Consider the following 22,335-nt stretch of genomic DNA (forward strand, 5'->3'; position numbering starts at 1 on the left):
GGGGAGAACATCCAGCCCTCTGCTGTCCTTAGACCGTGTGCTTTCCCCTGGATACTTGTCAGTCACCTCATGGTGCCAACGGGGCTGCAGAACTCTGGGCATCACACCTGTGTTCAAGCCAGTGATAACTGGGGAAAGCAAGGAGTCAAAGGCCTATGTGAACTGTATTGGGCCCTTTGTATCAGGACGGCTAAAGATTTCCTCGAAATGCCACCAGCAGATTTCCGATTTTATCTCATGGGCTAGAAATGGGTCCATGGTTTTTCCTGTAAAAGGAAAAGTGTGAGAGCCTATCAACTCCCAGACAAGTCCCCATGTTAGGCCATCCATGGGGGGGGGGGGTCTAAGAATTGGAAAATCTATCAAAGCCTGCTTGAAGGAAGTGGGTAAAAAGTAACTATACGTCCACGAATAAAATGGAGAAGTAGCATTTGTGTTTATGGTTACTGTATCAGATACTGAGAAGTTTTGCAAAATGAGAAACAATTTATGATCTCAGACTAACAATCGAAACTGGGTTTACAAAGAGGACGTTGTTGTAATATATCGTCTTTATTATTCTGTACAGTCTGGTGGGGAGACCACGGCACTCAGGATCTATCCAAAGGACAATGTTTTAAGAATGTGTATTTATTTTTGGGAGAGAGGCAGAGCGCGAGCAGGGGAGGGGCAGAGAGAGCGGGAGACACAGAATCCCAAGCGGGCTCCGGGCTCCGAGCCGTCAGCACAGAGCCTGACGCGGGGCTCGAACCTGCGAACAGCGAGATCATGACCTGAGTCGAAGACGGACGCTCAACCGACTGAGCCACCCAGGCGCCCCCACAAAAACTTTTTAAAAAGTGTATAGCAAGCGTTTGAATTCCTCACAACACCATCGCATTACTTTTGTACCCAGAAAAAAACAGCGTGAAGAAAAGCTTAGGATGAAATGCTCGTGCCGTCGCGGTGGATGTTTTCCAGCGCGAACTGTCCGAATTCTGCCGTCGGCCAGGTCTACCGCCGAGAGCGGGCCGGTCTGACCCAGCGACCCGAAGGAGCCCGAGGAGTCTACTTACGTTGAAACCGTTTCGGCAGGTGAAGGGATCATGGGCGCCCTCGTGACGCGTGGCAGCGTGGAGTCGCTGTGCCGCGCCTCTGAAGCCGCTATAACACCGCGTGGGAACTACGCAGAGTTAGAATAATGCAAATACACAGAGTAAGTTTCCACCAGCAGAGCCGTTAGGTGCCCATGACTCGCCGCGTCGAGGGCCATCTTTTGGATTAAGGCACCGTGTCTGTAAGAGATCCCTACTGTCTACCAGGAAGGATGGCTCCCCAGGAGGCCCACAGCGGGTGTGGGGACTGGACCCCAGTGGGGGTGATGATGATGTCAGAGCAGGGGTGCGTGCCGGTGAAGAGGGGCGCGTGGAGGGCGCGAGGACCGGCCTGGGGACAGCAGAGAAGCGCACGATGGTCACAGTCCTTGGGCAGGGAGAGGACACTTTTCCCAGAGCACCCAGAGGGAGGTGGTGAGGGCATCGGCCGGGCTCCCCGCCACCCACACCCAGATGGCCCGGCCCGCGGCCACAAAGGGAGCGCTGGAGCGGGAGCCGGTGAGCCCGCCGAGCCCGGCCGTGCTGGGAACGCGTGGGGAAGGCGGCCTTGCTCTCCCGGGACGGCTGGAGTCCCTGTGACCCCACGGTGGCCCCACCCGGTCCTGTGCCAGACGACGGCCTCTTGGCTGGTCCCCTGCTCGCTTCACATCTGCCTGCTGTTCGGGTCCTCGTCATGGTCTGCTGAGTCCCCAGGGGACCTGTTGCACAATTCCCGATATTCTTCCTCCTCTGAACTTCCGGCGTGTGTGCTGTGCTCAGATCGGCCGACGCCTGCTTCCTCGGCAGTGTGGCTTAGGGCCTCACGTCTTGTCGGGGCTTTGAGGGCGAGCCCGGGTGTGCCAGATTTCACTCTGCCGTGGTTCCCTGGGGCGCGGGTTCACACTCTCCGTCCCCCGTGCCAACAAAAACACACGACTCAATACCAGATATCCCGGATCGCGCTCGCCGTAATCCCCGGGTCCTGGGTTTTCACACAAGAACTTTTCCTGGTGCCTTGACCTTGCCAGGCATTTCTAATTATTCTGGTTAATCATCTTCTCATATTTTTATGCATCTAGAAGCACGGGGGTCCCTTGGTGTGAGTCAGCCTGGCCTGTGAGAGCCACTGGTGTGACGGCCGTTGATGGTAATTTGGAGCACGTGTTTTCTAAATTCTCCAGGTTTCCTTGTCATACTTTTAAAATCCTGACCTTGAGGAAGTGTGGGACTTTTCTGTCACGTAGGCCAAAACAGCAATTAATTTTCTTGATGGTTCCAGGACCTTTGCATCTTTTTTTTTTTTTCTTTCATTACTTTATGTTTTATTAGTGGGGAAACATAGCATCTGAAGAATTAGTACGTGGCCCGGGGTGCGTGGCCCGAAACAGCGGTACAGGTAGAGACCCATTAGATGCACCCGCAGACGCGGGAATGCGCTCGTGTGCCTGGGACACAAGCCTCGTTTGGGCTGGTAAATCCTCCCAAAGGCAACAACCAACCTCCTGGGCTGCCAGCAACAGGGAAGAGACACGGGGAGTCCTCCTGCCTGGTCCCTAAGTAATTCCGCTTCCGTCTGGACTCCCTGGACCCGTTCCCATCTCTGTCACTCACGCCTCCCTCGCGGATCTCTGGTCACTTCTCACCCAACTGTCGCGGGTCGCACAGTAAACCAGGCCGTGACCGAGAGTTATCAGACTATCTCCCCACTGAACCGTGAGCCTCCAGCATTCAGACCCCGGAAGTGTCATTCTCTGCCCGAGACACCCCCGTGCAGGGGCTCCCCCGGAGCGTCCCGAGGCCCCAGGACGGGCCGCACAGACCTCCAGGGTCTGCAGCCTCCCGCTCCGTGTGCTGGCCGCTCTTGCCCCAGCCCCCCCCGAGGCAGAGCTCCGTGCCGCCCTCCATCTGGGGAACTTCGTCCTGCAGAACGCGTGCCTCGGTCAGCTGGGGCTGGCCCGACAGAACGGTGCAGCTTCTCTCAGCCGTGGAGGCTGCGAGCCTGAGACCGGTGCCAGCGTGCTGGGGTTCTGGCTCCGGCTCTCTCCTGGCTTCCAGAAGGCCCTTCTCGCTGTGTCCTCACACGGCAGGGGGAGAGAGAGAGAGAGAGAGAGAGAGAGAGAGAGAGAGAGAGAGAGATCGACGCTGAGTGCTCTCCGGGGTCTCGTTGTAAGGGCACTGACGCCGTCATGGGGGCCCCACCCTCAGGACCTCACCTAAACCTACCTGCCTCCCAACGACCGCCCCCCCCCAACACCCACACATCAGGGTTAGGGCTTCCACACACGAACTTTGGGTGAGGGCACAGAGGACGCAACTTGCAGTCCATTAACAGCCAGTCAGGCGGACTATTGGAGCCTGGGGCCAGGGGACGGGATCGGGGACCACACGTGTCCCCCGGCAGCCAGTATCACTGCCCCCAGATTTGGAGCACGCACGGGCTATTCCAGGACCCCTCCCTCCACATGCGTCTTGTCTTCTCTCTCCTCCTCCCCCTCCTGCTCCCGTCCCCTCCCCGTATCTCTTCCCCCTCCACCTCTTCCTCCTCTCTCCTCCCCATTCCTCTTGCCCCCTCCCCTGCTCCTCCCCTCCCCCTTCTCCCCTCCCCCTTCTCCCCTTCCCCTCTCTCCCCCTCTGGCTCCTCCCCTCCTCCCCCTCTTCCTCCTCTCCTCCCCTCTCCCTCCTCCCCTTCCCCCTTCTCTCCTCCCTCCTCCCCTCCTCTCCATCCTCCCCCTGATCCTCCCCTCCCCCTCCTCCCCCTTCCCCCTTCTCTCCTCCCTCCTCCCCTTCCTCCCCCTCCTCCTCCTGCCCCACCCCTCCTCCTTCTCCCCTTCCCCTCTCTCCCCCTCTGGCTCCTCCCCCCTCCCCATCCTCCCCCTGCCCCTCCCCTCCCCCTCCTCCCCCTTCCCCCTTCTCTCCTCCCTCCTCCCCTCCCCTCCCCCTCCTCCCCCTTCCCCCTTCTCTCCTCCCTCCTCCCCTTCCTCCCCCTCCTCCTCCTGCCCCACCCCTCCTCCTACTCCCTTTCCCCTCTCTCCCCCTCTGGCTCCTCCCCTCCTCCCCCTCCTCCCCCTGCTCCTCCCCTCCCCCTCCTCCCCCTTCCCCCTTCTCCCCTTCCCCTCTCTCCCCCTCTGGCTCCTCCCCCCTCCCCATCCTCCCCCTGCCCCTCCCCTCCCCCTCCTCCCCCTTCCCCCTTCTCTCCTCCCTCCTCCCCTTCCTCCCCCTCCTCCTCCTGCCCCTCCCCTCCTCCTTCTCCCCTCCCCCTTCTCCCCTTCCCCTCTCTTCCCCTCTGGCTCCTCCCCTCCTCCCCCTCTTCCTCCTCTCCTCCCCTCCCCCTCCTCCCCCTTCTCTCCTCCCTCTTCTCTCCTCCCTCCTCCTCTTCCTCCCCCTCCTCCTCCTTGTCCTCTTTCTTCGATGAGAAGGATGACAAAAACAAAGAGAGGTGATTAGACACAGATAATCCAGAGAAGAGATAGTGGGGAAAGCATCCTTACAATTTTATTCCGCCACAAGCGCGGTCCAGTTCACTAAATGAGCCCGAGACGAAAACCATCTGCCATACCGCTTCTTGTGGGTTACCCGCCCCCGTGATCAGCAACAGTTTCCCATCATCCGCTGTGAGCTGCTGGAGGGCGGAGGAACGGACGCCGTCTGGGGGTGAAACAGAGGCCCCCACGGGTTGAGGACCTGCTGAGCCCTGGCCCCCGCTGGGAGCTCCCGCCCGGCTTGGATTCGGCTCCCATCCAGCCCGAGGGGTGGGGGGCATTGCTCGTCCGGACCCGCGGGACCCAGACTTGGAGAAGCCTGGCAGCTTCCCGGGGCCGTGCCTCTGCCGGGGGGCGGGGGGAGGACGGGACCCCACACCTCACCTGCCCCTGCTGCCTGGGGTCACGCACGCACAGGAGCTCTAGCGTGTCATTTGCTGCCACCACGATGTGGCAACGTCGATGCACGGAAACAGCACCGGGGATCAACAAGCCAGGGCTACGCACGGGCCACCGCCAGCGGCTGGTCAGAGGAGGCCGCGGGGCTCGGAGTCAAGGCGGGTCTCCCGCCAGGACTGGGTGGGGTGACAGGGACCCGAGGGGGCCCCTGGGGAGGAGGGTTTGGTAAGCAGCGGAGACCCCTCGAAGGCTTTGGGTGATGCTAAAATGTGAACAGAGCAGCGTGTTCAGATATTTGAGGGAGGAAGCAGGCGGACCCCAGGGATCAGCTCGTCCAATCCCCTCGCGCCGCAGACGAACAAGTCCGGGGGTGGGGGGGGAATGTGTCTCTCAGGGCCACAGCCAGGAAAGGGCTGTGGGGCCCTGCTGCCCTCGTTGCTGGTGCAGGAACAGGCTTCCAGACCCTGCTGGGTACAGAGCAACCAGCCACGTGTGGCTGTTCAGATCTGCGTTAACGGAAATGGAATGTACCGGGCAACCCAGTCCAGGATTGTCAAGGATCCTGACTCGCCCCGGACACTTCTCGGGTGCTCGGTCCGCATGTGGCTGCCACCCTGGACGTTGTAGATCTAGAACATTCCCATCGTTGCGGGAAGTTCTGTTGCACGGGCTGCCCGCCACTATGGCTGCTCTGCCGTCCGGGATTTCAGGCCATCATCGTCTGCACCCGGGACCCACGTGTGAACACCACCCCACCCCCCCGGCTCCTGGCTCTGTGTCCAGCACTGGGCCGGTGTCCACGAAGGGTCTTGCCAATGCATCTGGGGCCACTTCGGGTCTTGTCAGTTTCCCTTTCCCTTCTGTTCCCTGTAGCCACTCGAGCCCTTGGCAACAGCCCTGTTCCCTAGTTCCGGGCCCAAATCACCGAGGCGTGCGGCTGGTCGGAGACGTGGCACCACTGTGGCCTGGAATGTTCTGCCCCGTGGCCTGGGCCTGGCACAGGAAGCAGGGCGAGGTGAGGAAGGAGCCCAGCGAGCTGGCGCGAGTCAGCCTTGTCCTGTGGCGACCTGTCAGAGCCGTGAATGCCCTGGAGCTCGTCCTTCCACGGAAACGTCTGGAATGATTGTCTCTGTGTTCCTCAACCAGTTCTCCCAATAATGGTGACACTTCAAGCGTTTCGAACATTGTTTTTGGGGAAATACAGTGTCTCCTGCTCACTTGGCTGTGTTAAGTCATTTACTTATGCTTTTTGCTCAGCAGGTGGCATTTTTTGTTCAGTGATTTCATTCGTCGCTGCCTGTGTTTATCGACCATGACATATTAATCATGCAAATTAGGACATTATTAATGAAGGAAAAGTTAATTCCGCCGCTGCTCCTGGGTTTGCTGTGACAGCTTTGTTAATGCCCGTTCACCGCTAACACCGGCAGCGACTTCTCCGCGGCCGCCGCGAGTTGACACGTTACGTGCAGGGTGGAGGTTGGGGACCGAAGCACAGAGGCGACTTTCGTCTGCAGGGCTGGTGTTGAAAGCACGGATGTATCTGAGAGTGCACGTTTTGGGGACACTTTTGCGAAATCCCCCGTTCCTCCCGCTGCGGGGATCTGCTCCGTCTCCCGGGGTCTCCTGGTGAGGCCCGCCGCGCACAAATGCGAGCCCGCCGGACCCGTGCGCGTGGGCCTCGGTGATTTCTAAGTCCCAGGCTTCTTGTTTTCCAAACGCTCCTTGCAGAACCGACCCCGTGAATCATTCTTTCTCAAAGGGCCCCTTCGCCTGGCGACGCTGCGGAACCAGGCGGTGGGTGTAGCAGGCTCCGGGGCTGTGGGTTTGTCCTGCTGCGAGCAGACCCCTGCAAGGAGCTCGGACACGCGCCCAGTGCCCCTTTCCCCGCGCTGCCCTCGCGTTCGCCCCGATTTGCACACAGCGGCCCCTGTGCTCGGAGAGGCCGGCTCGTTCTTATCTGCTCTCGGTTGTGCAACGCTTCCCCACTCTGGCGAGCCAAGTGTGGGAACGGTGTTTTGGGAAATGTGGCGGTCACCCGGTGCAAAGCGGGAACACCCCCTCCGGAAGGTGGTGCCACTCTGGAAAGCTCGCTAAGTCATGCCAGCATTTGTCATGAGACTTGGCTGACCCTGAGGGAAGGAACCGTCAGCCCGGCCCTCCCCACCCCTGCAATTCAACAGTGAGTGCAGAACTCCAAGTGCGGGGGCGGGGGGAGGGTAGGGAGGGCGTCAGGCTGCTGCGGGGGACCTTCTCGCAACTGTTGGCTGTGAACTCGAAGGATTCGCCTTGGCTGTGCCTCGGGGCCACGGGAGGGAGGGGAGTGAGACAGGTGCAGCGGTGGTGAGCCACCTGGACCCCCTCACTTTGGCCTCCCTGCCATTTTCCCCACTTCTCCTGTCCTTCCCCTAAGGTGTCCAAGGCCCGGCCCTCAGTTTGTGACATACTCGTGGCCCTTCCTTTCCTGTGAGCATCCCACCTAGTCCTTCCTCAAAACTACCTGTCCTCGCGACTTCCCTCCAGGTGCCCAGTGCGGTGGTGGGGAGAGATTTTCCCCAGCCTCTTAGATGATGCCTTGAGCCAGACCCCGGACCCCGGACCCCGGACCCCGGACCCGGAGGCAGGTGTGGGAGTCGCATGTCTGCAACCTCAATAAACTGCCGCTCACGGAGAGGTGTGGCACCGTGAACTGTTGTCTCCTGGTTCTGGGGGCTAGAGGTCCGTGAGTGCGGGTTGAAGCACCCCCTTCCCCCCCGCACCGGCTCCTGGCCATTCCTCCTGGCGTTCCTCCGCTCCTAGGTGGCATTTTCCTATGTCGTCCCGAGTCTTCCCTCTGTGTGTCTTCATATGACGTTCTTTTCGTAAACAGCCAGTCAGAGCGGGTTAGGCAGGACCCCATCGTAACTGACCACGTCTTCAATGGCCCCGTTCCCAAACAAGCTCACACTCTGAGGTTCTGGGAGTTCGGACTCTGATGTATGAATTTCTGGGGGTGGGGAGGGGACACAATCTAACCATAACAGGAGTGAAGACCATACTCAGGGAGAGAACCTGGTACCGGAGCCCCAGAGTCTTTAATCGTGACTGCCCGCAACCCAGCCCAGCGGGCAGCCTGGAATGTGGGCTGTGCACCCAGGTCCTGTGTCCCTGAAGGCAGCAGTCCCCTTGCTGGGGAGACTATGAGTTTGTGGAAAAGCAACCCCAGGAAAGGTAGGGGACAGGTGCCCTCAGGGACCCCGGGGATAAAGTTCTCGAGCTGCAGGCTGTCTCCCCACCTGGGTCGTTGCCTTCGTTATGCCTCTCCCTAAGCGTGGCCTGGCTCTCGCAGACGCCTTTCCTACGAGGCCGGAAACGAGGCCGCTGGCTGGCCGCCCCCACCGTCCCTCCCCTCTCCCTGCCTTGCCACGAGGGAGGGGTCTCACCTCTCTCCCCCTGGGGGAGGGCTCTGATTGGTCCAACCGTGGGCCGGTGACCTATTCCCAGGGGACCAGGAGTTACAGCTGGCAGCTGGGACAGACTCCAGCTCTGGCCAGCCAGCTGTGACCAGAGGTGGAGTGCAAGGTCCTTGAGCCAAGCAGTCTCGAATCGTTTCCCCGACGAAGAGGCGTGTGCTTCAGGAGAGAAGCGAGAATAGCATCTCTGTTTTTCCCAGAGTGTGAGACCAGCACCCCAGTGACACGGTGACCATCTAGAAGGGAAGGGGCCGTTCCCGGGTTTCCTCGTATTTTCTTCTGCACCTTGCGAGGTGTGGAGCACTCGGGACTCACAGAGCATTTTGTGAAGCAGATTTGGGATTCTGCCAGAACATGGGCCTTGAGGGGCGCCTGGGTGGCGCAGTCGGTTAAGCGTCCGACTTCAGCCAGGTCACGATCTTGCGGTTCGTGAGTTCGAGCCCCGCGTCAGGCTCTGGGCTGATGGCTCAGAGCCTGGAGGCTGTTTCCGATTCTGTGTCTTCCTCTCTCTCTGCCCCTCCCCCGTTCATGCTCTGTCTCTCTCTGTCCCAAAAATAAACGTTGAAAAAAAAATTAAAAAAAAAAAAAAAAAAAAAAAAAAAAAAGAACATGGGCCTTGGCTGCTCTGGGGTGGGAGGGAAGAGGTGTCTCTGGGAGTCCTGGCTGGCCCACTACCGGCCGTGGAAATCTGGGCGAGACGCGTCCCCGTAGAGCACCGGGGAGTCAGGCTCTGCAGGGCTTCTGGGCAGGTTAAAATGATGTAATACTTGCTATGGGCCAAAATGTGTCCCTCTAAAATGAACATAGTGAAGTCCTAATTGCCAGGACCCCAGGATGTGACTGTGTTTGGGAGGGACTTTAAAGAGCCGATTCAGGTAACATGAGGTCAGGAGGGCGGCCCTGCTCCAGTGTGACCGGTGTCCTTATGAGGAGAGGTCAGGACACAGACACACAGAGGGACCATCGTGTGAGGACACGGGGAGAAGACGGCATCCACACGCCAAGGAGAGAGGCCCCGGGGGGACCCAGCCCTGCCCAGGCCGTGATCTCAGACTCCCGGCCCCCAGGGCTGGGAGAAGATACGTTTCTGTAGTCTAACCCCCTGGGGTGTGGCACTTTGTGATGGCGCCCCGGCAAACTGAAGGGGTCGTGGAAGGCATCAGCCTAGTGTCCACCACCCTGCAGGCATTGATGGGTGTTCATTGATGCGTCAGGCACCGTCTCAGAGAGCTTGTGTCCTGCCCTGGTCCCCGTGCGTGAACATCTCGCAGCGTCTGGGCCGAACTCTGCGGAGATTCAAAGAAAGACAAAACTTCGTAAGGCCCCTCAGAGTAGGAGCTCAGCTTGCTTAAACGGTCAGGAATTGGGGGTCTACAGAACTGGAGGTTCAGACAGAGTGGGTCCAGGGTTGGCTCGTCCAGCAGCTAAGCCACGTCTTATCACTGAGGACCCAGCCTGTCCGCTCTTCGCTGGCTGCTGGCTGACCTTGTCAGTGTCTCCTGAAGGCTGGGTCCCTCTCGTTTGAGGACAGATGTCAGGGCCGCCCAGTGACCGTCCGTCCTTAGGGACCTTGGCGAGCATCTCGTGCGCTCAGCCTGGATCTCTGCTGGACGGTGCAGTGCCCCACCAATCAGGAGTGGAAAAGAAGGGACTCAGCCCTAGACATAGGTCAGTCCCCGGAACGTCATTGCTGGTGACAGAGGGGAGGGAAGTCAGATGGGCAGTGAGGTTCCCATCACGGTGTCCCCTTGCGTCATGGCTGGGCCACTGGGACTGCCCCCCCTCAGCCTCTCTGAGGGCCTGACGGTACTTGCCATTCAGACCATGACACCCCAGATACAACATTTGGAGGGGACGCTTTGCAGATGGGGAGACGGGCTGGACGGCAGGAGTGGCCTTTGATGCACAGGGACAGAAGCCAGGCCTTCCTCCTCACCACCTGCCTGGGCTTGTCCCTCCGGTTGCTATGTAGGGTGGGGGTAGGCTTTGTTGGGGGGGAGACCTGCCCAGGGGAGCTGCTCTCAGGCCGCCCACCCCGGGACAGACGCAGAGTCCCTGGAACACATTCGCCATTTTCCATCTTGAGTGGCAAGAGGGAGAGAGGCTGAGAGAGGCCGGAGCTCGGAAGCCAGTGGGCCGCACGGGACTCTGTGGAACCTTCTGCTTCCCTTAGCCGTGTCTGGGGCGATTAAATCCCTGGTTGGGGGGGGTGGCAGGGGCTGTGTGTGCAAAAGGGTGAGCACTGGACTTCGCGGAGCCCCTGCGGCCCCGGAGACTCCCCACCTGCTTCCCGTTACAACTGCTGATAGAAGTTGAATTGGCACATCACGACACTTTCACGCCAGCAGTGGCCTGCTCCTTGAACACCTTCCCGGGCCAGGAGCCGCTCTGTCTGGACGGTGGCACCGGAGTGAGTCTGGCGGGTGGGCGATCGAAACACCGCGGACTGAGAGCCAGCTGCCCGTGACTGGGGGGAGTGTTAATTCTCTCTTCAGCCCGCTGCTCTTGTTCTGCCGGGACCAGGGCAGCTCTCGGGGATCCAAGTCCAAGGAGGGGAAGGCAAGGGTTTGCCAGTCTTGGGGGTGCGTGCGTGCGAGGCCCCAGCTGGAAGCTGACGGGACCGGGGCTCTGCTCACGAGGGGGGCCCTGGACTCACGTGGGGGGCGGGGGGCACGCACGGGGACGCGGCCTGTCTTCCGGAAGGGGGCAGACCCTTGGCTCCACTTTCTTTCAGGATCTTAACGTCACACCCATCAAAGGGGACAAAAGGCAGAATATAGATCACGAGTTAGCAAACGGTGATCCCACAGCTCGTAATAATCGCTAAGACAAGTTCAATGCTGCGTTCCAGGCACCGTGTGGCATACTTTTCGTGGACTCTTTCATTTAATCTTGGGTCTGGGCATAGGTCTCTGTGACCCTGTCTGCAGAAGGGACTCTGAAGCATGGTGTGGGTGACAAACAGGGCCAATGTCCCGTGGCAGCTCCAGGACCAGAACCGGGGGCCTTGGAGCCCAGAGCCCGGGTGTGGCGGGCACCCCCGTGGGAACAGCAGGAGCGAACCTCTTCAGGGGGCAGGTCATGAGTTTATACGTGCAGGAGCTTGTAGGGTGTGCATGTCCACGTGTGTGTGTGTGTGTGTGCACGCGTGTGCATGTCCCTGAGTGTGCCCGTGTGCACGCATGGCTGTCTCAAATTCTTCAAGAATCAAACACAGGACTAGAGATCTTTTTCTTTTTAATGTTCATGTATTTTTCAGAGACAGAGACAGAGCGCAAACAGGGAAGGGGCAGAGAGAGAGGGAGACATGGAATCCGAAGCGGGCTCCAGGCTCCGAGCTGTCCGCACACAGCCTGATGCAGGCCTCGAACCCATGAACCGTGAGATATGACCTGAGCTGAAGTCGGACGCTTAGCTGACGGGGCCACCCAGGGGCCCCCTACGGCAGTTCTATTTTAACCACACCTCTGGAGGGAGACGGGCAGAATGGGTGTTAGAGACTGTTGCCAAGAGGGGAGACGGGAAGCGTCACACCTTGCAGTGAGGAAAGATGACCAAAGTCTGTGGTGGCTTCGAATTCTTCTTGGAAACAGTGATGATGGAAAGGACGGTGATAGATCCTGATGCTTCAAAGCATAAGCCATCAGGGGCGCCTGGGTGGCTCAGTCGGTTGAGCGTCCAACTTTGGCTTGGGTCACGATCTCGCAATCTGTGAGTTCCAGCCCCGCATCGGGCTCTGTGCTGATGGCTCAGGGCCTGGAGCCCGCTTCAGATTCTGTGTCTCCCTCTCTCTCTCTGCCCCTCCCCTGCTCATGCTCTGTCTCTGTCTCAAAAATAAATAAAAGTTTTAAAAAAATCAAAATAATAAGCCCATCAGAAGAGCCAGCTCATGCCTTGGACGATAATTCCCACGCACGGGAAAGAGGACAGTGCTCTGATGTCTCGTCTTTGAGTTTTAACCCTCTGCCGGCCATAAACCTTCTCGTGACGCTGACGACGGGTGTGAGTCAGAATGCTCGGGGTCAGCCCATGCGGTTCCTCCCATGACGCTCTCAGGTGTTCCTGCTGGTGTGGGGTCTGCTGCTTTTAGCCTGTGCATCTCGGTCTCCGCCGTAAGCTGGTTTCCGGCTCAATCATTAGTCATGTCCCTTTGCTCCCCCAATTGTCCTGGTGTGCGTGGTGACCCCTGCATCAGAGGTGACTGGGAGTCTCGCTGAAAACGTAGGTTTCTGGGCTCCATGTCAGATGGCCATCAGAACCTCGGGCGTCGGGTCCGGGATGCTGCATTTTTTTTTTTAAGTTTATTTTATTTATTTTGAGAGAGAGAGAACCCCAAGCAGGCTCCGCATTGTCAGCGCAGAGCCTCACGCGAGGCTCCAACTCACCGACCATGAGATCATGACCTGAGCCAAAACCAAGAGTCAGACACTTAACTCACTGAGCCCCCCCGCCCCAGGTGCCCAGAATTGCATTGCACGGCCACGTCTCTGCGGGGGGACGCATCACAAGAGATCGTACATGTGTTTTATGGCAGGAAGTGTGGCTAAAGGACAGAACTGCTGTTTCCTGTCCCTTAGTCCAGTGTTTTCTCCTTACAGCGATGTTGCCGGAAAGATCTAGGCCTGAGTCCAGGTTCATTGCCACCCAGGGCCCTCAGACGGAGCTGAAGCCCCTCCACTGAGACCTCGTGGGGTCGTTGTAGGAATCCCAGGGGGATGCGCTTGACAAATTAGAGTCCAGCCAGGGGAGGCTCGTTTTCCACGATTATCGCGTCTCGGTGTGTGGGCGCCGGCCGCATGTGCACACAAGCGCAGGTTTCTTTCTGAGGCGTTCTGGTGGGTGGGTCGTGGCTGCTTTTCAGTTTTATATGCAGTGCTCTGATGAGTAAGAGTTTGAGCAGCTGGTGCAGGTGCAGGCCTATGACTCCAGGCTAAATGACAGGCCAAAAGGTCGTGGAGGCTGGGAGACCAGTCCGCGATGGCACGCCTCCCTGGCCTCGTGACGGGTTGGCCGTTTCCTCTAATTACCCCGACCGCACACGACCCTGATCCTTCTCCGACCGTGAGAGCCCATCTGGATGCACAAGCCCACATCCCAGAGGCCCAAGCAGGGCTTGCGTTCCGTGGACGTGGCCTGGGGCTCTGTCTGCGGGCCAGAAACCTGCCTGCTGGCCCGCCGCGTGGAGCCCCTGCTGACCCCTCCTAGTCCCTTGGTCACGGAAAGAGCACACGTACTATTGGTGAGTCAGTCACCGACTATATGTAGCAGTGACATTCTTGAGACAGTTTGAGCAGCAGAAGCCAAGGAACGTGGGTCTGTCCGGTGTCAGGTTAGAGCCGCTTAGAGAAAACTTTCTTGTGTCTCCATTCGGTAACATGTCAGGAAAACATTTGGTGGACTGGCTAAAAAGTTCCAGTAGGGAAGAACGTGTCAGAGAGCAACAAAGCGCTTCTTACCAGAACATCCTAGGGGCGCCTGGGGGGCTCAGTCGGTCGAGCGTCCGACTTCAGCTCAGGTCATGATCTCACAGCTCGTGGGTTCGAGCCCCGCGTCGGGCTCTGTGCCGACAGCTCGGAGCCTGGAGCTGCTTCGGATTCTGTGTCTCCCTCTCTCTCTGCCCCTCCCCTGCTCTCTCCCTCTCTCTCTCTCTCTCTCTCTCAAAAATAAATGGCCATAAAAAAACAAATCCTAGACATGCCTTCTGGGTTACACGTCTGGAATTATTCTTACGAGGCCAGTGATTTCACGCTGGGCTAATTTCAGAGCTTGCAATAATCCAGACACCAATCGATCTGACGTTGACTTTACCACTTTTGAAGACGTAAAATTTGCCAAGCAACTCTCTAACTTATCTGGCAGGTGGTGTGTGTTCAAGTCCTTCTGAAGGCGATTTTTAAGTGTCAGAAACGAGATGCTAATTATTAAAGGTGAGGAAGCCGGGGTTTGCGCCCAGGACCTGCTTCTCGCAGCTTCCCTGGGGCTGTTGACTCACCTGTTGGAAGGGCAGTTACTACAAAGGCTTCTCAGGACCGGACTGCATAAAGGCCGCAGTAAATGTTCAGGGACGCCACCTCTGGGCCAGCTCCGCCTCCCAGATTTCTGCTTGTCTGCTCCGGGCAAGCATGGAGGGGACATCACTAATTCCTGCCACCAGCGATATTAATGGTATGATTGCGCTGAGTTGATATAAAACTGGCAAGAAATGAGTCGTCTCTGAGGACGCTTGTCCCTGCTCGAGCTCGCCGGGGTGCCAACCGCGTCGTGAATGCCCTCTTCCCGTGTCGCCTAAGGCAGCCACAGGTTCTGGGATCAGGACCAGGATGCCCTTGGGGGCTCTTACTGTGCTGACCCCACAGAGCAACCTTTGGGGATGCCGTTTGGGTTTCTGCCGATGGGACAGAAGCGTCACGTGGCTTTGCCGAAGCAGCCCCCGTGGCCAGCCAGAAAGGACGCTCGGGGTGTGCGTGCTAGGCCGCTAGCGTCCGAATCCCGGCGGGGCGGGGGGCGTGGTCAGTAGGCAGAATCGTCGCGTCCAGTTGCTGGGGCTGGGGAGCTCGTGTTGTTTTTATAACCATCTTCCCGTGTGACTTCTGTGCGCAAATGGAGCTTCAGAGCCCCAGCTCACGGGCAGCGGCCTTGTTGCGGGGGGCGGATGAGTCTCGGAAGCCAGCCGTGTTGGCCCATCTCCCTCAACGGCCGCTCCGGACACCCCATCGTCTCCTCTCCTTCTGGCACAACACGGTCCCAGGATGAAGGTGGAAGGTGGCGCCTCCCGGGTTTCCTCAAGCCCGGACCGCAGCCGATACGGACCCAATCTGGGAAACGATGCTGTGTCGTGAACGTCGCGCCCTCGCTGCGGTTTTTACAACGAGCTTGTCGGCTGGAATTAGCTGTTGTTGGAGCCGGTAGGGGGTCGACCACCTTCAGGGAGTCCCTCCTCCCACCCGAGTACCCTTGCCGCGTCCACGCGTCTCCTTTGTGACTCGTGACGCCTGCGCGGCCTACCGTCGTCGGACCGGGCCACACTGGACCCGAGCACCTCCCTTGTGCGGGGTCTTCAGGCTGAACCGCCCCTTCTTCGCGAGCGAGCCTTTGTGGCGACCGGACGTGGAGGTGACCGTGCGTAGTGGCTGTGCCGAGTCATCCAACGTGCGCCGTATTTCGTCTCGCCCACGAGGGAACATTCTAGACTGACGTCGTTTCGGATGTGTGTCACGGAGGTTCTGGCGCCGGGACCACCAGAATGTAACTGTTTTTATGAAGATCCATGATGCTGACCTTGACAAAGCATTCCTCCGCGAGTCGGCGATAAGACGGCAGGTGGGTGGACCGCAATGCCGTGTCCAAGCACCGGGAGACTTACTCAGGGGACGAGGTGGATGAAAGAGCCCTCTGGACAGACTGACTCCTAGGGAGGTGATGCTGTGGACCGAAGGCCGTGGTTCAGCTGGTTTGGGGTGGGGGATGGGCACACTCTGGCCACGAGCCAGGCGAGGCTTTTCTTCCTTCCTTCCTTCCTTTCTCTTCTTTCTTTCTTTTTTCTTTCTCTTCTTTCTTTTCTTTCTTTCTTTCTTTCTTTTCTTTCTTTCTTTCTTTCTTCTTTTCTTTTTCTTTTCTTTATGTATTTCTTTGTCTCTTCTTTCTTTCTTTTTTCTTTCTCTTCTTTCTTTCTTTCTCTTCTTTCTTCCTCTTTTTTTTCTTTCTTTCCTTCCTTCTTTCTTTCTCTTCTTTCTCTCTTTCCTTCTTTCTTTCTTTTATTTTCAAAAATGTTTATTTTTGAGAGAGAGAGAGAGTGAGAGTGGGGAAGGGACAGAGAAAGAGAGGGAGACACAGACTCCAAAGCAGGATCCAGGCTCCGAGCTGTCAGCACAGAGCCCGATGCGGGGCTCAAACCCACAAACCGCGAGATCATGACCTGAGCCAAAATTGGACACTTAACCGACTGAGCCCCCCCAGACCCCCCAAGGCTTTTCTTAATTTCTTGTCCATAGGGGATGAGAGCCTCGGGGCCTCCGGGTGCCTGGTGTGGTTTGGCCCAGCCTCGCCCCCCTCCCCTGGGAGAAATCAGCAGTCCACACCAGGGGGCGAGCCTCACTGCTCTCTCTCAGTAGTAGTCGTAGCGCTTTATGTTTAATTGTTTAAATTGAGATACAGTCGACATCTCGCGCTGTATTGGCTTTACACGTACAGCATAACGATCTGGTACACGTAGATTTTGGAAAATGATCACCAGGGTATAAGTTTAGTTGGCATCCATCACCACACATAGTTACAAATTTTATTGTACTTTTCTGATGAGAGCTTTTAGGATCTCTTCTCCAAGCAACTTTCAGGTGTGCAGGACAGTGTCATCGGCTAGAGTGCCCGTGCTGTGCCGACATTCCCGGGACCTATTTATCCTGTAACTGGGGGTCGCTGCCTTTTGACCCCTGCACTCATCCCCCCTCCCGCCACCCTCGGTGTTCCGTCTGTGCTTGGTCGCTGGCTGGGAGCCGCGTGGGACGCTTGGCCGGCTGAGGGGGCGGTGCGTGGCTGCAGAAAGCTCGGGGCCCTGTGATTATGCGCCTGGAGGTGTGTCACGGCCGGTTTTATGGCCACCGCAATGGATCTTTGGAGCTAACCCCACACCCCTGTCCTGAGTGCCCAGGCTTCCCAGCACACGGGGGTGCCCTGGTGGCCCCCACCCCGACTCTGCATCACTGCTCAGTCTCCTTGGTTATAACTTCAGGTTTAAGCTAGGTGCCTTTGGTTAAAAAGAACTGTCACTCTCCCAGGAGCCTCAGCAGACAGAATCTAGCAGAAGGAGGGGGTTCCCTAGGAACCCAGGGCAGGAAGCAGGCCCTTGTGCTGGGCTGGGCCCGGGGCCTGGGGCTGGGGGGTGGCACCCCCTCCTTTCCCCAATCCCCCCCCCGACCCTCTCTGACTTTCTCCCTGTGTCACTGTCTCCATCTGCCTGCCTCTCTCTGCCGCTTTCTGTCCAAATCTCTCTGACTCTCTCTGTCTCTCTGGGTCTCTTTCTCCGTCTGCCTCTCTCTGTGTCTGTCTCTGCTCTCCTCCGTGTCTCTGTGACCCCCTTCGAGCTCTGCAGACCGGCTCCCCCTGCTTGGCTATGACCTGCGCCCATGGTGGCTTCCCAGGCGGGGGCCTCAGAGCCGAGCCCCCCACCCTCTCCCATGATCTCCCCAGCACTGCCCAGCATGTGGTGGGTGTCTCCACTGAGCCGGGCAGGCGGTCTGCCCGGAACAGATGTGACTCCGTCGCCACCCTCAAGGGCAGTCTGAGCCTCTCTCCACAAAATGTTCCATGAGAAAGAACCTGCTTCTGGACCCCCAACCCCTTCTTCCTCCTGCTCTGCCTTAGCCACACGCAGGGCACTTGTGTGCTAGCAAGCATGGAGCCTCTGTCCCGGCCACCATCCAGGCAGTGACGCCCGAGGCAGGACGTGCCCTCTCTGCCCTCCTGGAAGTACCCTGCCGCGGGAAGCAGCAGTCACCTCTGGAACCCCATACGCACGACGCCCCGGATTAAGTTAGTCTGGTTTCTGTTGTAGCCAGAAGTATTAGCTGGTCTTTCTGTTTCAGAAGCTCTTAAAAAAAAAAAAAAGGAAACACATAACACTTTTTTATTAAAAAAAACAAAAGGGCCACAACAACATGCAAAGTAGGCCCTGGGCGCCCCTCTGCCCGCACCTTCAGCGTGTTGTCACAGAAAAGCAGAATCAGCATCTCGCACGGAATCAAGGCAGGAGCACAAGGTGTTTCACTAGACATTAAGGAACGTGTCTCCCCGTGGTGGTACGTGCACGGGGACGTGATGGGAAGGAGCACAGAGTACGGGGAGAAATGAAGCCCCCTTCCCTCCTCCTAGCCAGCCAGTCCCCTCCCTGCGGCCGCTTCTGTCCCTGATTTCCGGAACATTCTTCCAGAGGTGGAGTGAGGTCTTCCCACCGTTCTCAGGTGATATTTATTCATGGCCACGCTTGATTCCTTCTAGGCTCATTTCTGTAAACCCTTCCAGGGTTGTTAAAGAGTGTCTGAGAGGCGGCGTGGCCCTGGGCTTCCATCTGACTGCCTAACTGCCTTCACTAATCACGCTGAGATCAAGCGGATAAAAAGACCCTCCAAGGTCGGAGGGTGAGTGAGTCCCCCCATGCCAATTGGAGGCGGCAGGGCTGAGGCCTCACGGACTCCGGCTGGCAGGCTGAAATCATCGCTCTAATTAAATAAACCAGCCTTAAATGCTACCCAAACATCGTGATAGAGGTCTTGGGCTATTTACTTAGGGAGAAGTGGAAAGAAAGGAAGAAGGCATTTCCTGGAAAAAATCCCACATTGTTTCCTGAGTGCTCTGTTCCCAAGCAAAATGAGAAGGCTCTCTCTGTCTCTGTCTCTCTGTCTCTGTCTCCTTCCCTCCCCTTCTCCCTCCTCTCCTCTCTCTCAGTGTTTCCTTTGAAAGCTGAATAAAAGTCTTCTGTTTTTCAGTGTTGGCTAGTACTTCTCATTTTGGAATATTCTGGTCAGCAATCCATAAAACCTGGCTTGAGACTCTCCTCCTGCAGGAAGGCCTCCTGGATTCCTGCCCTAACCTTCAGGTGAGTTCATCTTTTCTGTCAGCGCTTATGCAGTCAGCCTGGTTGTCGTTTTGCATTCATAGAGAACTCCCTTTGTAACTCGTTTTGGAGGCTTCGTTGGTGTATATTTCAGCTTTGCAAACAGACTGTGTTGTATCAGGTCTGAACTGATGCCTTTTGTTTCTTTCCCATTTCCCCAAGCTGAGCTCATGTCGCCCGTCAAATAGGCGCCTTCTCCAGTAACCTCAGGATCCAGACGAGTGGTGTCATCATCTCCCAGCCTCCCAGGCTAGAAGCCCCCCAGTCCTGGAAAGCATCCTAGCCCCTGGGCATGCTGCCATTTACTGCTGTAACAGGATTTCACACTCTCGAAATCTGCACGGCAGCATCTGTGCCTGGAAGTTTCAGAGAAATTAAGGGAGGCTGTGAGCTCAGGGTCTGACCTTTGGGCAGAGGATGGGGCGGGGAGCACTGGTCTTCAAAGCTGGCTTTGATCTCCCGGGACTAGGTGTCCTGGGATGCAAGCCAGCTGTGCCACTGGTGGCCTGGGAACCCCTGGACAGGGCACCTGACTCAGCCACTGGGACCCCTCCATCCCTGCCCCTGCCCAGGTTCCGCTAAAAGCACCAGCCCCCTTACCTTAGGTCATGAGCAGGTAATGGTGGGGAGGGGCTTGGCAAAATACACAAGCCCTATAGACTCTTAGGGTCCCCTCCAGATTCAAGGTTGGTAGCTGTGAGTGAAATACATGCAAATTAGGAAAGGAAACCAGACTGCATTCAGTCATTCTGCTTCACCCCTGCTGGGGCTGTCCCGAGACCCGTCCAGCCACCCACACCCTCACGTGGGAGAACGGGCTCTGGGCCCAGGCGTGTGCTGTCAGGCCTGTGAGCCCGGGGTGGGCGGCCCCTGGTTCTCCACGGCCCCTGCAGACGGACAGCGGCTGGCCAACCGGACGACCAAGGAGCAGAGCAGTGGGCGTGAGGGCGGTGAGGGCGGCGGGCATCCTCTGGGCCCTCGGGCCTTTTGTCCCCGAACCGAGGCTCTGAGACTTTCAACCGAGTGGCAGAGCCACGCTGTCCCCCAGGATAAGAACGGGGCATCTGTGCGGGGCCTCTGGACGCCGGGTCCCACCCTCCCGGGAGAGAGCGCGAGCAGTGTGCTTGGTGACGGGGGTCTTTGTCGGGTCAGTGAAGACCTCGCCAGGTTCGTTCTCATTTTCTTTTTCTTTTTTTTTTTTTTTAATTTTTTTTCTCAACGTTTATCTATCTTTGGGACAGAGAGAGAGACAGAGCATGAACGGGGGAGGGGCAGAGAGAGAGGGAGACACAGAATCGGAAACAGGCTCCAGGCTCTGAGCCATCAGCCCAGAGCCTGACGCGGGGCTCGAACTCACAGACCGCGAGATCGTGACCTGGCTGAAGTCGGACGCTTAACCGACTGCGCCACCCAGGCGCCCCTCGTTTTCATTTTCAAGTAAGGTCACATTCGCAGGTGGGGGGGACTCGGACATAGCTTTCGGGCGCCAGGACCCCATCCGCCGGCCTGGTCCTCGGGCTCTCAGTCTTGACCATCAGTCCTTTGGTGGATATAGATGGGGCTGAAGCGACTCTTGGATTCGCGCCGCCTGGGGACTCAGAGATGAAAAGACCCCGTCCCGCCCTCAGATGGCCTGTGGTCTTTCTGCCCGGTCTCCTCTCGTGAACCCGAGCGTCGCGGGAGGGGATGTCCTGCGTGCACCGAGAGAGGAGGGAAAGCGTCCAGGTGCCCACATCTGTGCCGGGTCCTCCCAATCAGAAACAAATGCCAAGAGGACTTTGGGTTGATGGACCCCTGTCATCACGGCCTACCATGTGTATGGATTTAGGGGCTTGGCGGACCCCGGTGAACCACGTCTGGTCAAGGAAGGTGCGTGTGAACAAAATTCACTTGGAGAAGTGCCACGAGACGCCCTCGTGCCGTGTTCGGTGGGGGCCGGCTTCTGGGAGCGCCTGGCGCCCCGCACGGCTGGACTGGGGTTGCCTCAGGAGTGGAATAGCTAGAGCAGGTGGTCGTAGGTTAAAATTTTGCAGATCATTTTACCATTTCAACAACAGGAGGAATCCTCGTATCAGGGAGTTTTTGACTGGCTGCTCAGTTGGGAGAGTCCTCAAGCAGGGAATGGTGTTTTTTAAAGGTCCAGAAATGTCTGCATTTCACACAGAAACGTGTACGCTTTTCACCTTTATCTTTGTTAGCGCAGGGTCATGACCTTTGCTTGGAGAACCGGTCTGCTGCTGGGAACGGTCTGCCCTTCCCGGCACAAACCACACAGGCGGTTATGGTGTGGGATTTCCCAAAAGCAGGATGTGTGTGTAGCATTGGTAACTAAATCCCGGGGAGGGATGGGACACACTCACGGATAAAGGCACTGGGGAGCTGTCTGGGGTTCCGGAACGTTCTCCCTCCTAAACACACGGTAGTTGTACAAGCTGTACGATTAAGATTAGTTTTATCAGGGCGCCTGGGTGGCTGAATCAGTTAAGCGTCTGACTCTTGATTTCGGCTCCCGTCACGATCTCAGGGTCGTGGGATAGAGCCCCACGTCGGGCTGCATCCTGGGCCTGGGGCCTGCTTGAGATTCTCTCTCTCTCACTCCCCCTCTCTCTCTTCCTCTGCAGCCCCCTCAGAAGAAAGATTAGCTGTATGGATTTTATACCTCAGTAAGAAAATTTTAAAAATAAGGGGGAGTGAGAACTAAAGACATAATATACTCCTAGTGTGGAGTTCTACATTTTTTAAAAAAATTTACATTTATTTATTTTTGAGAGAGAGAGAGAGCGCACGTGCAAACAGGGGAGGTGCAGAGAGAGGGGGAGACACAGAATTGGAAGCAGGCTCCAGGCTCCAAGTTGTCAGCACAGAGCCCGACATGGGGCTCGAACCCACGGACCGTGAGATCATGAGCTGAGCCGAGGTCGACGCTCAACTCATCGCTTCTGTAAATCTGCACGTTATTCCGTCTTGATTTTGTGGAAGGCGGAGCGTCCCCGCGCCAACACCCTGTGTGTGGACCGAGAGCACACAGGCTGCCCCCCCAGTCGGCCGTCCCCACGCGGCTGTGATCTGGCCTCTGCCCGGGTGCTCCATTTTGCCTCAGTTTACCCCCTGGTGAGTAGGAATACGAGTGTGGCCTTACCACAAACACCCGCAGGGACTACTTGGTGAAACCCAGACGTCACCCAGGGCTGCTCTGGGGAAACCATGTGGGCGTCAGGGAGGTGACCCCCCCTCCGTGGGCGTGGGCAGAGCCCGGGGTCAATGCGGAAACAGTTCTCATGTCACTCCACCGCTGCCACGCCGGCCTCAGTACCGTGGCCTCT

At 57.7% G+C, this 22,335-nt stretch overlaps 1 long non-coding RNA gene across 1 annotated transcript; it reads left to right on the top strand.

Annotated features, from left to right (window-relative positions):
- Window positions 1-17,819: 17,819 nt before the first annotated feature.
- LOC147582923 (uncharacterized) lies at window positions 17,820-20,189 on the top strand. The gene is made up of 3 exons (XR_015242578.1): window positions 17,820-18,536; window positions 18,885-18,994; window positions 19,175-20,189. It is a non-coding gene; the product is annotated as an uncharacterized LOC147582923 (long non-coding RNA).
- The last annotated feature ends 2,146 nt before the right edge of the window (window positions 20,190-22,335 follow it).

Source organism: Puma concolor, chromosome A2 (genome assembly GCF_028749965.1).
Source record: "Puma concolor isolate L17-30 chromosome A2, mPumCon1.1.hap2, whole genome shotgun sequence".
Classification (NCBI taxonomy): domain Eukaryota; kingdom Metazoa; phylum Chordata; class Mammalia; order Carnivora; family Felidae; genus Puma; species Puma concolor.